Genomic DNA, 10,343 nt, shown 5'->3' on the forward strand with positions numbered 1-10,343 from the left:
AGGTCTACTCTACTTGTTTTTTTACGTCAACATTAGTTCAGAACAGTTAGCTTGCTAGCAAGATGTCGCTCTCAAAAAGTATCAAAAGAAAGGTAGACAATGAAAATCGAAGTTTCAGGGAAGCATGGACAGCGATATATGCATTCATCTTATATCTCTCTCCAATGCCAAGCCAGTGTGACTTATTTGCGACGAAAATGTCGCTGTTTGCAAAGAATTCAATCTCAGACATCATTATGATTCTAAGCATGTTACTTTCAAAGTGGCCTTCCCGCCCCAGACACAGGCCCGACGCAGAAAACTGTAAGCATTAACCACTTGCTACACACAACAGCAGAATCACCCTTCATGGCCTGCCAAGTCAGCAGCTACTCTTCCTTGGGTCCAGCAAAATTAAGGCAGTTTATACAATTTTAAAAACATTAAAATACATTCACAGATGTCACAAAACGCTGTGTGCTCTCAGGCCCCTACTCCACCGCTACCACATATCTACATTACAAAATCCATGTGTACGTGTGTGTATAATGCGTATGTTATCGTGTGTGTGTATGCATGTGTCTGTGCCTATGTTTGTGTTGCTTCACAGTCCCCGCTGTTCCATAAGGTGTATTTCTATCTGTTTTTTAAATCTAATTGTACTGCTTGCATCAGTTACTTGATGTGGAATAGAGTTCCACGTAGTCATGGCTCTATGTAGTACTGTGCTCCTCCCATATTTTGTTCTCGACTTGGGGACTGTGAAGAGACCTCTTGTGGCATGTCTTGTGGGGTATGCATGGGTGTCCGAGCTGTGCGTCAGTAGTTCAAACAGACAGCTCGGTGCATTCAACATGTCAATACCTCTCATAAATACAAGTAGTGATGAAGTCAATCTCTCCTCCACTTTGAGCCATATTAATGTTAGCCGCGCTGCCTTGTTCTGAGCCAATTGCAATTTTCCTACAGTGGCTTGTGAAAGTATTAACTTTCTTTTGTTGCCTTACAACCTGGAATTAAAATTGATTTTTTGGGGGGTTGTATCACTTGATTTACACAACATGCCTACCACTTTGAAGATGCAAAATATTTTTTCTTGTGAAAAAAACAAGAAATAAGACAAAAAAACGGAAAACCTGAGCGTGCATAACTATTCACCAACCCCCCGCAAAGTCAATACTTTGTAGAGCCACCTTTTGCAGCAATTACAGCTGCAAGTCTCTTGGGGTATGCCTCTATAAGCTTGGCACTGGGATTTTTGCCCATTCTTCAAGGCAAAACTGCTCCAGCTCCTTCAAGTTGGATGGGTTCCGCTGGTGTACAGAAATCTTTAAGTCATACCACAGATTCTCAATTGAATTGAGGTCTGGACTTTGACTAGGCCATTCCAAGACATTTAAATGTTTCCCCTTAAACCACTCAAGTGTTGTTTTAGCAGTATGCTTAGGGTCATTGTCCTGCTGGAAGGTGAACCGCCGTCCTAGTCTCAAATCTCTGGAAGACTCTGGATAATTTCCATGTATTTAGCGCCATCCATCATTCCTTCAACCACCGCATTCTTATTGGCAGACTAAATAGCCTTGGTTTCTCAAATGACTGCCTCGCCTGGTTCACCAACTACTTCTCAGATAGAGTTCAATGTGTCAAATCGGAGGGCCTGTTGTCTGGACCTATGGCAGTCTCTATGGGGGTGCCACAGGGTTCAATTCTTGGGCCGACTCTTTTCTCTGTGTATATCAATGACGTCGCTCTTGCTGCTGGTGACTCTCAGATCCACCTCTACGCAGACGACACCATTTTGTATACATCTGGCCCTTCATTGGACACTGTGTTAACAAACCTCCAAACGAGCTTCAATTCCATACAACACTCCTTCAGTAGCCTCCAACTGCTCTTGAACACTAGTAAAACTAAATGCATGCTCTTCAACGAACGCTGCTTGCACCCGCCCACCCGACTAGAATCACTACTCTCGACGGGGTCTGACCTAGAGTATGTGGACAACTACAAATATCTAGGTGTCTGGTTAGACTGTAAACTCTCCTTCCAGACTCACATTAAGAATCTCCAATCCAAAGTTAAATCTAGAATCGGTTTCCTATTTCGCAACAAAGCCTCCTTCACTCATGCTGCCAAACATGCCCTCGTAAAACTGACTATCCTACCGATCCTTGACTTCGGCGATGTCATTTACAAAATAGCCTCCAACACTCTACTCAGCAAATTGGATGTAGTCTATCACAGTGCCATCCGTTTTGTCTCCAAAGCCCCATATAATACCCACCACTGTGACCTGTACGCTCTTGTTGGCTGGTCCTCACTACATATTCGTCGCCAAACCCACTGGCTCCAGGCCATCTATAAATCACTGCTAGGCAAATCCCAGCCTTATCTTAGCTCATTGGTCACCATAGCAACACCCACCAGTAGTCTCGCTCCAGCGGGTATATCTCACTGGTCATCCCCAAAGCCAACACCTCCTTTGGCCGCAATTCCTTCCAGTTCTCTGCTGCCAATGACTGGAACAAATTGCAAAAATCTCTGAAGCTGGAGACACTTATCTCCCTCACTAACTTTAAGCATCAGTTGTCAGAGCACCTTACCGATCACTGCACCTGTACACAGCCCATCTGAAATTAGCCCGCCCAACTACCTCATCCCTATATTGTTATTTATTTTGCTCATTTGTACCCCAGTATCTCTATTTGCACATCATCTCTTGCACATCTATCATTCCAGTGTTAATACTAATTGTAATTATTTTGCACTATAGCCTATTTTATTGCCTTACCTCCATAACTTGCTAAATTTGCACACACTGTATATTATATGTATTGCTGTTGTATTTTTGACTTTGTTTTGTTTTACCCCATATGTAACTCTGTGTTGTTATTTTTATCGCACTGCTTTGCTTTATCTTGGCCAGGTCGCAGTTGTAAATGAGAACTTGTTCTCAACTGGTTTACCTGGTTAAATAAAGGTGGAAAAAAAAAAAAAAAAAAAATCAATTCTGACCAGTTTCTCAGTCCCTGCCGATGAAAAACATCGGGATGGTGTTGTCTGGGTTATGAGAAGTGTTGGGTTTGCGCCAGACATAGCGTTTTCCTTGTAGGCCAAAAAGCTCAATTTTAGTCTCATCTCACCAGAGTACCTTCTTTCATATGTTTGGGGAGTCTCCCTCATGCCTTTTGGCGAATTTTTTTCTTTAAGCAATGGCTTTTTTCTGGCCACTCTTCCGTAAAGCCCAGCTCTGTGGAGTGTATGGCTTAAAGTGGTCCTATGGACAGATACTCCAATCTCAGCTGTGGACCTTTGCAGCTCCTTCAGGGTTATCTTTGGTCTCTTTGTTGCCTCTGATTAATGCCCTCCTTGCCTGGTCCGTGAGTTTTGGTGGGTGGCCCTCTCTTGGCAAGTTTGTTGTGGTGCCATAATCTTTAAATTTTTTAATAATGGATTTAATGGTGCTCCGTGGGATGTTCAAAGTTTCAGATATTTTTTTATAACCCAATCCTGATCTGTACTTCTCCACAACTTTGTCCCTGACCTGTTTGGAGAGCTCCTTGGTGTTCATGGTGCCGCTTGCTTGGTGGTGCCCCTTGCTTAGTGGTGTTGCAGACTCTTGGGCCTTTCAGAACAGGTGTATATATACTGAGATCATGTGGCACTTAGATTGCACACAGGTGGACTTTATTTAACTAATTATGTGACTTCTGAAGGTAATTGGTTGCACCAGGTCTTATTTAGGGGCTTGATAGCAAAGGGGGTGAATACATATGCACGCACCATTTTACCATTATTTATTTTTTACAATTTTTTTAAACAAGTTATTTTTTTCATTTCACTTCACCAATTTGGACTATTTTGTGTATGTCCATTACATGAAATCCAAATAAAAATCCATTTAAATTACAGGTTGTAATGCAACAAAATAAATAAAAATAAAAAAAACGCCAAGGGGGATGAATACTTTTGCAAGGCACTGTAAGTCCCTTTTTGTGGCACCTGACCACACTACTGAACAGCAGTCCAGGTGTGACAAAACTAGAGCCTGTAGGACCTGCCTTGTTGATAGTGCTGTTAAGAAGGTAGTGCAGCGCTTTATTATGGACAGACTTCTCCCCATTTTAGCTACTGTTGTATCAATATGTTTTGACCATGATAGTTTACAATCCAGGGTTACTCCAAGCACTTTAGTACCCTCAACTTCCTCCATTTTCAAATGATTTATTACAAGATTTAGTTGAGGTTTAGGGTTTAGTGAATGATTTGTCCCAAATACAATGCTTTTAGTTTTATAAATATTTAGGACTAACTTATTCCTTGCCACCCACTCTGAAACTAACTGCAGCTCTTTGTTAAGTGTTGCAGTCATTTCAGTCGCTGTAGTAGCTGACATGTATAGTGTTGAGTCATCCGCATACATAGCCACACTGGCTTTACTCAAAGCCAGTGGCAAGTCATTAGTAAAGATTGAAAAAAGTAAGGAGCCTAGACAGCTGCCCTGGGGAATTCCTGATTCTACCTGGATTATGTTGGAGAGGCTTCCATTAAAGAACACTTCCATTAAAGAACACTTATCTACACACCATACTCCACACTTCCACAGGTTGTTTTTTTTATTGTGAAGGAAATTATATATTAAAAATATAAAACTGAAATATCCGGGTTTTTTTAAAAATATCAGTCTCCCCCCTGAGTTAATACTTGGTGGAAGCACCTTTGGCAGCAATTACAGATGTGAGTCTGTTGGGATAGGTCTCTACCAATTTTGCACACCTAGGTTTTTCAATATGGCTGTGATCGGGAGTCCCATTGGGTGGTGCACAATTGGCCCAGCGTCGTCCGGGTTAGGGTAGGGTTTGGGGAGCGTTGATTGACAGCAATCTTTAAGTCATTCCACAAATTTTCAATTGGATTAAGGTCGGTGCTCTGACTGGGCCACTTAAGGACATTTACCTTTTTATTCCTTAGCCACTCCACTGTAACTTTGGCTGTCTGCTTCGGGTCGTTGCCATGCTGAAAGGTGAACTTCCGTCCCAGGTTCAGCTTTCTTGCAGAGGGCAGAAGGTTTTCCTCAAGGATTTTACTGTACATTGCTCCGTTCATTTTCCCTTCTATCCTGATAATTTCCCCAGTCCCTGACGATGAGAAACATCCCCATAACATGATGCTGCCGCCACCATGCTTCACAGTAGGGATGGTGTTCTTTGTGTGATGTGCCGTGTTGGGTTTGCATTTAGGCCCAAAAGTTCAATTTTAGTTTTGTCAGACCACAAAACTTTTTTCCACATGACTACAGAATCTCTTGAGTGATTTCTTGCACACTTCAAACGGGATTCAAGGTGGACTTTCTTGAGTAATGGCTTCCTTCTTGCCACCTTACAATACATGCCAGATTGCTGGAGTTCTTGGGATATTGTTGTCACATGCACACTTTGACCAGTCTTGGCCATAAAAGCCTGTAACTCTGATAGATTAATTATTAATGACTAATTATTACACCCTGAAACTGTGTATAATGTGTTAGAAATGTGTGAGTGTAGGACCAGTAAAGGCTATGGAATTGAGCCACTATTTAGCAATGTGAGTAAGAGTTAGGCCAGGCAACAAAGACAACTGAGAAACTAAGATAAAGAGGCCTCCCAATTTAGGGAGGGGAGAAACTGTTATGAAAACATGGTGCAGAATATTGTGAGAACGGCAATAACTGAGTAATGCAGGGAGTATGATATGTGTGTGTGTGTGTGTGTGTGTGTGTGTGTGTGTGTGTGTGTGTGTGTGTGTGTGTGTGTGTGTGTATGTGTGTATGCATGTGTGTATATGTGTGTGTGTGAACTGATGGTCAGTAGAGCAGTTTTAGAGTGGAAAACTACAGCCCGCCTACAGAGGGGAGGGATTTTTTTTGTATGACGTATGAGTATAAAATATGGACATTGAAATTGTGATGGCAGAATTCTCAATGAATAAATATCTCTGACTATGCAGACCGGGACTCTGGCCGTTACTTAAATCCCAAAAGACTTACAACCTTTTGGGAGACGCACAGAGACACTATAAATAGTTTGTTAAATAATTCACGTAACAGCTTGGTCCTTCTGAGCCAGACTCCAATACCCTGTTTCTGTCATTCCAGGTAACTCTGAAAACCGTCGACGGGCGAATGATACATTCGTAAATAGAAAGTCCTGCCCTTTGACATTAAGGGTTAAAACAGGCCAGAGGACACCTGATTAATGACAGAGACGGTGACGGAATCCAAACCTACATTGAATCTCGGCTGCAAGGATAAGGTCAGCAGTCTTTATTCATTACTTGGTGAAATTGATTTGAGAACTTGCTAAAATATTGAAAAGTAGCAAATTGATCAATGCGTAGCCATTTTAAGTGAAATGTTGGTGGGTCCGTAACGATTCACGGTAATAGGCCATTACCAAAAGAAACTACCTGATGTTGAAATAGAAGGAACTATTAAAAGTACACCTATGGGATGTAACCTGTAAGAGATTATAGAACAGTCAACAAATAATCCGGGTTAAACAAATACAAAAACTACACCAGAAGGAATTAAAATAGCATGTGTGAGAAATAGAATATTAGTAAAGTCAAAAGTCACAAACAACTGTAGATTTTGCTGTAACTCTATCCGTTCTGGAGCCTTATAAACTCTGGGTTACCGATGGTGTTAACCAATAATCATGTAAGGTTGTATACGTGTGAGACCTAATGTTTGCTCAAAAGTCAGATCTATGAATAATTCCAGGTGGTTGTATAGAGGAGGGAGAACCCATTCCTGTTGTATGAGACTGTCAGGAATTATCAAGATTACATTGTGGGGATGTAATCCTCCGTAAAGTATGAGATAATTCTGGGGGACTAGTCAATATTACATATACAGGAAGGGGTGATTCAAGGTGTTGTTGTGTGAAGCTGTTTTGAATTACTTGTTAAATTGACTTGTTATATAGAAGAGGTGGCTAAGGGATTTTTAACAGTACCAACCATGGGGGGCAAATCCTCACAAGCGGTCCCAGAATTTACTGGGGACGAGAAATACTTGATGTAATTAAAATGGAATCCAGGGATAGAAGAAATCTCCATTATGTAACCAGGTGGAGGGAGAGGTATGGTTTTGAGGGACATCTAGACGCAGATAAACTCGAATCCATGCTTAAACAGATACATAAGGTGTGTAAAGGAGAAATAAGCAGTGAGAGAGAGAGAGAGAGAGAGAGAGTAGGAGGGGGCCAGTACCCACTGATAGCCTTACCTAATCTATTGGCGGGGAATGAAAGGGGCCACAGCAACCTTAGATGTATACAGTAATAATAATAATATGCCATTTAGCAGACAGGCCAAGAACACAGAGGACGTGGCCAGAGCGGTAGAAGGAATGACCCACCCCAAAACAGGAATAGTAAGGTTTGGGCTGCCGTTAGAGGGCAGTGGGTTTCAGGGGATGCCCAGAGGACACTTTTGCCATGGGCAAAATACATCAGAAAAGCAGAACTTAATATTTGGTACAGAAACATTTGTTTGCAATTACAGAGATCATACGTTTCCTGCAGGTCTGGACCAGGTTTGCACACACTGCAGCAGGGATTTTGGCCCACTCCTCCATACAGACCTTCTCCAGATCCTTCAGGTTTCAGGGCTGTCGCTGGGCAATACGGACTTTCAGCTCCCTCCAAAGATTTTCTATTGGGTTCAGGTCTGGAGACTGGCTAGGCCACTCCAGGACCTTGAGATGCTTCTTACGGAGCCACTCCTTAGTTGCCCTGGCTGTGTGTTTCGGGTCGTTGTCATGCTGGAAGACCCAGCCACGAACCATCTTCAATGCTCTTACTGAGGGAAGGAGGTTGTTGGCCAAGATCTCGCGATACATGGCCCCATCCTCCCTCCCCTCAATACGGTGCAGTCGTCCTGTCCCCTTTGCAGAAAAGCATCCCCAAAGAATGATGTTTCCACCTCCATGCTTCACGGTTGGGATGGTGTTCTTGGGGTTGTATTCATCCTTCTTCTTCCTCCAAACATGGTGAGTGGAGTTTAGACCAAAAAGCTATATTTTTGTCTCATCAGACCACATGACCTTCTCCCATTCCTCCTCTGGATCATCCAGATGGTCATTGGCAAACTTCAGACGGGCCTGGACATGTGCTGGCTTGAGCAGGGGGACCTTGCGTGCGCTGCAGGATTTTAATCCATGACGGCGTAGTGTGTTACTAATGTTTTTTTTTGAGACTGTGGTCCCAGCTCTCTTCAGGTCATTAACCAGGTCCTGCCGTGTAGTTCTGGGCTGATCCTTCACCTTCGTCATGATCATTGATGCCCCACGAGGTGAGATCTTGCATGGAGCCCCAGACCAAGGATGATTGACCGTCATCTTGAACTTCTTCCATTTTCTAATAATTGCGCCAACAGTTGTTACCTTCTCACCAAGCTGCTTGCCTATTGTCCTGTAGCCCATCCCAGCCTTGTGCAGGTCTACAATTGTATCCCTGATGTCCTTACACAGCTCTCTGGTCTTGGCCATTGTGGAGAGGTTGGAGTCTGTTTGATTGAGTGTGTGGACAGGTGTCTTTTATACAGGTAACGAGTTCAAACCGGTGCAGTAAATACAGGTAATGAGTGGAGAACAGGAGGGCTTCTTAAAGAAAAACCAACAGGTCTGTGAGAGCTGCAATTCGTACTGGTTGATAGGTGATCAAATACTTATGTCATGCAATAAAATGCAAATAAATTATTTAAAACTCATACATTGTGATTTTCTGGATTTTTGTTTTAGATTCCGTCTCTCACAGTTGAAGTGTACCTATGATAAAAATTACAGACCTCTACATGCTTTGTAAGTAGGAAAACCTGCAAAATCGGCAGTGTATCAAATACTTGTTCTCCCCACTGTATACTGTATTGTATACTATCTATTGCATCTTAGCCTATGCCGCTCTGACAATGACATTGCTCATCCATATATTTATATATTCTTATTTCATTCCTTTACTTAAATTTGTGTGTATTAGATATTTGTTGTGGAACTGTTAGATATTACTTGCTAGATATTGCTGCACTGTCGGAACTAGAAGCACAAGCATTTTGCTACACTCGCAATAACATCTGCTAACCATGTGTATGTGACCAATACATTTGATTTGATTTGAATTCATTGCGGGTGTGCAAAGTTCTTAGAGACTTTCCCAGAAAGACTCACAGCTGTAATCGCTGCCAAAGGTGATTCTAACATGCATTGACTCAGGGGTGTGAATACGTACTGTATGTAAATTAGATATTTATTTATTTCATTTTCAATAAAGGTGCAAACATTTCTAAAAACATGTTTTTACTTTGTCATTATGGGGTATTGTGTGTAGATGTGTGAAAATATATATATATATTTTGAATTCAGGCTGTAACACAACAAAATGTGGAATAGGTCAAGGGGTATGAATACATTCTGAAGGCACTGTATATTTATTTCTGCCATTTTTTGCCCTTTATCAGATCCTTCATCCATATATTCAGTATAGAGGCCAGCCATAGTGACTGTGAGGCTTAATCCTAATCCACTTGTGGTTTGTTGTTTTGATTAAGTGGTCACGGGGCTTGGCCAAGAAGACACTTGGTGATACTCACTACCAGCTATACTATACCTGGAGCATGACCGAGGCCCTGTGTGTACCAACCTAGAGGTACCACCCATCATCACAAAAACAACTGGAACAGGCTGTCTCCTGTTGGAATAAATATGTCTGAAACATCCTTCAAACATCCCTGTCTCTTCTCTCAACGTGTTCTTGAGGCTGACAGGACAGTAAAGAGTTACAAGAATAAGCTCTTTGCTGCTGATGTGCTAAAATACTGAGGGAGAGACCTCATCGTGGAGAGGCAACCTGGCCAGGTAAGATGGATTTTGCAATTGTGGTGCAGTTTTCTAGTATGATGAGGGGATTTGACTGCTTGAAATAGAGAAGATTGTTGTAAAATATGATAATTATTGGCTTTGTTGGTTGACAATAATGTCAAGCTATTCTTGCCAGGCCAATTGTCTATGTCCAAATCTTAATCAATCACAGAGCAGTTAATTAAATGCACCTTTGAATCACGGAAATAATGCTTGTAAACTTATTCAATGAAAAGATGCACATCTATTTAAAAAAATATATATAACTACAATTGTACCTCACACAGGGTCATGGGATGTGGCTTTGCAAAATCAGACCAGCTGAAGAAACGCGACAGAGGAAGTAAACGCTTTTCTCATGTATTACCACCTCTATAAACCATTAAACCATTATAAACCAGTTTGGATTAGCCTAGAGAATAATGAACTCATCTTCTCTGTCTTGTTTTTCTGTTACCTACAGCCAGCC

This window comes from Coregonus clupeaformis, chromosome 15 (genome assembly GCF_020615455.1).
Source record: "Coregonus clupeaformis isolate EN_2021a chromosome 15, ASM2061545v1, whole genome shotgun sequence".
In the NCBI taxonomy this organism is placed as follows: Eukaryota; Metazoa; Chordata; class Actinopteri; order Salmoniformes; family Salmonidae; genus Coregonus; species Coregonus clupeaformis.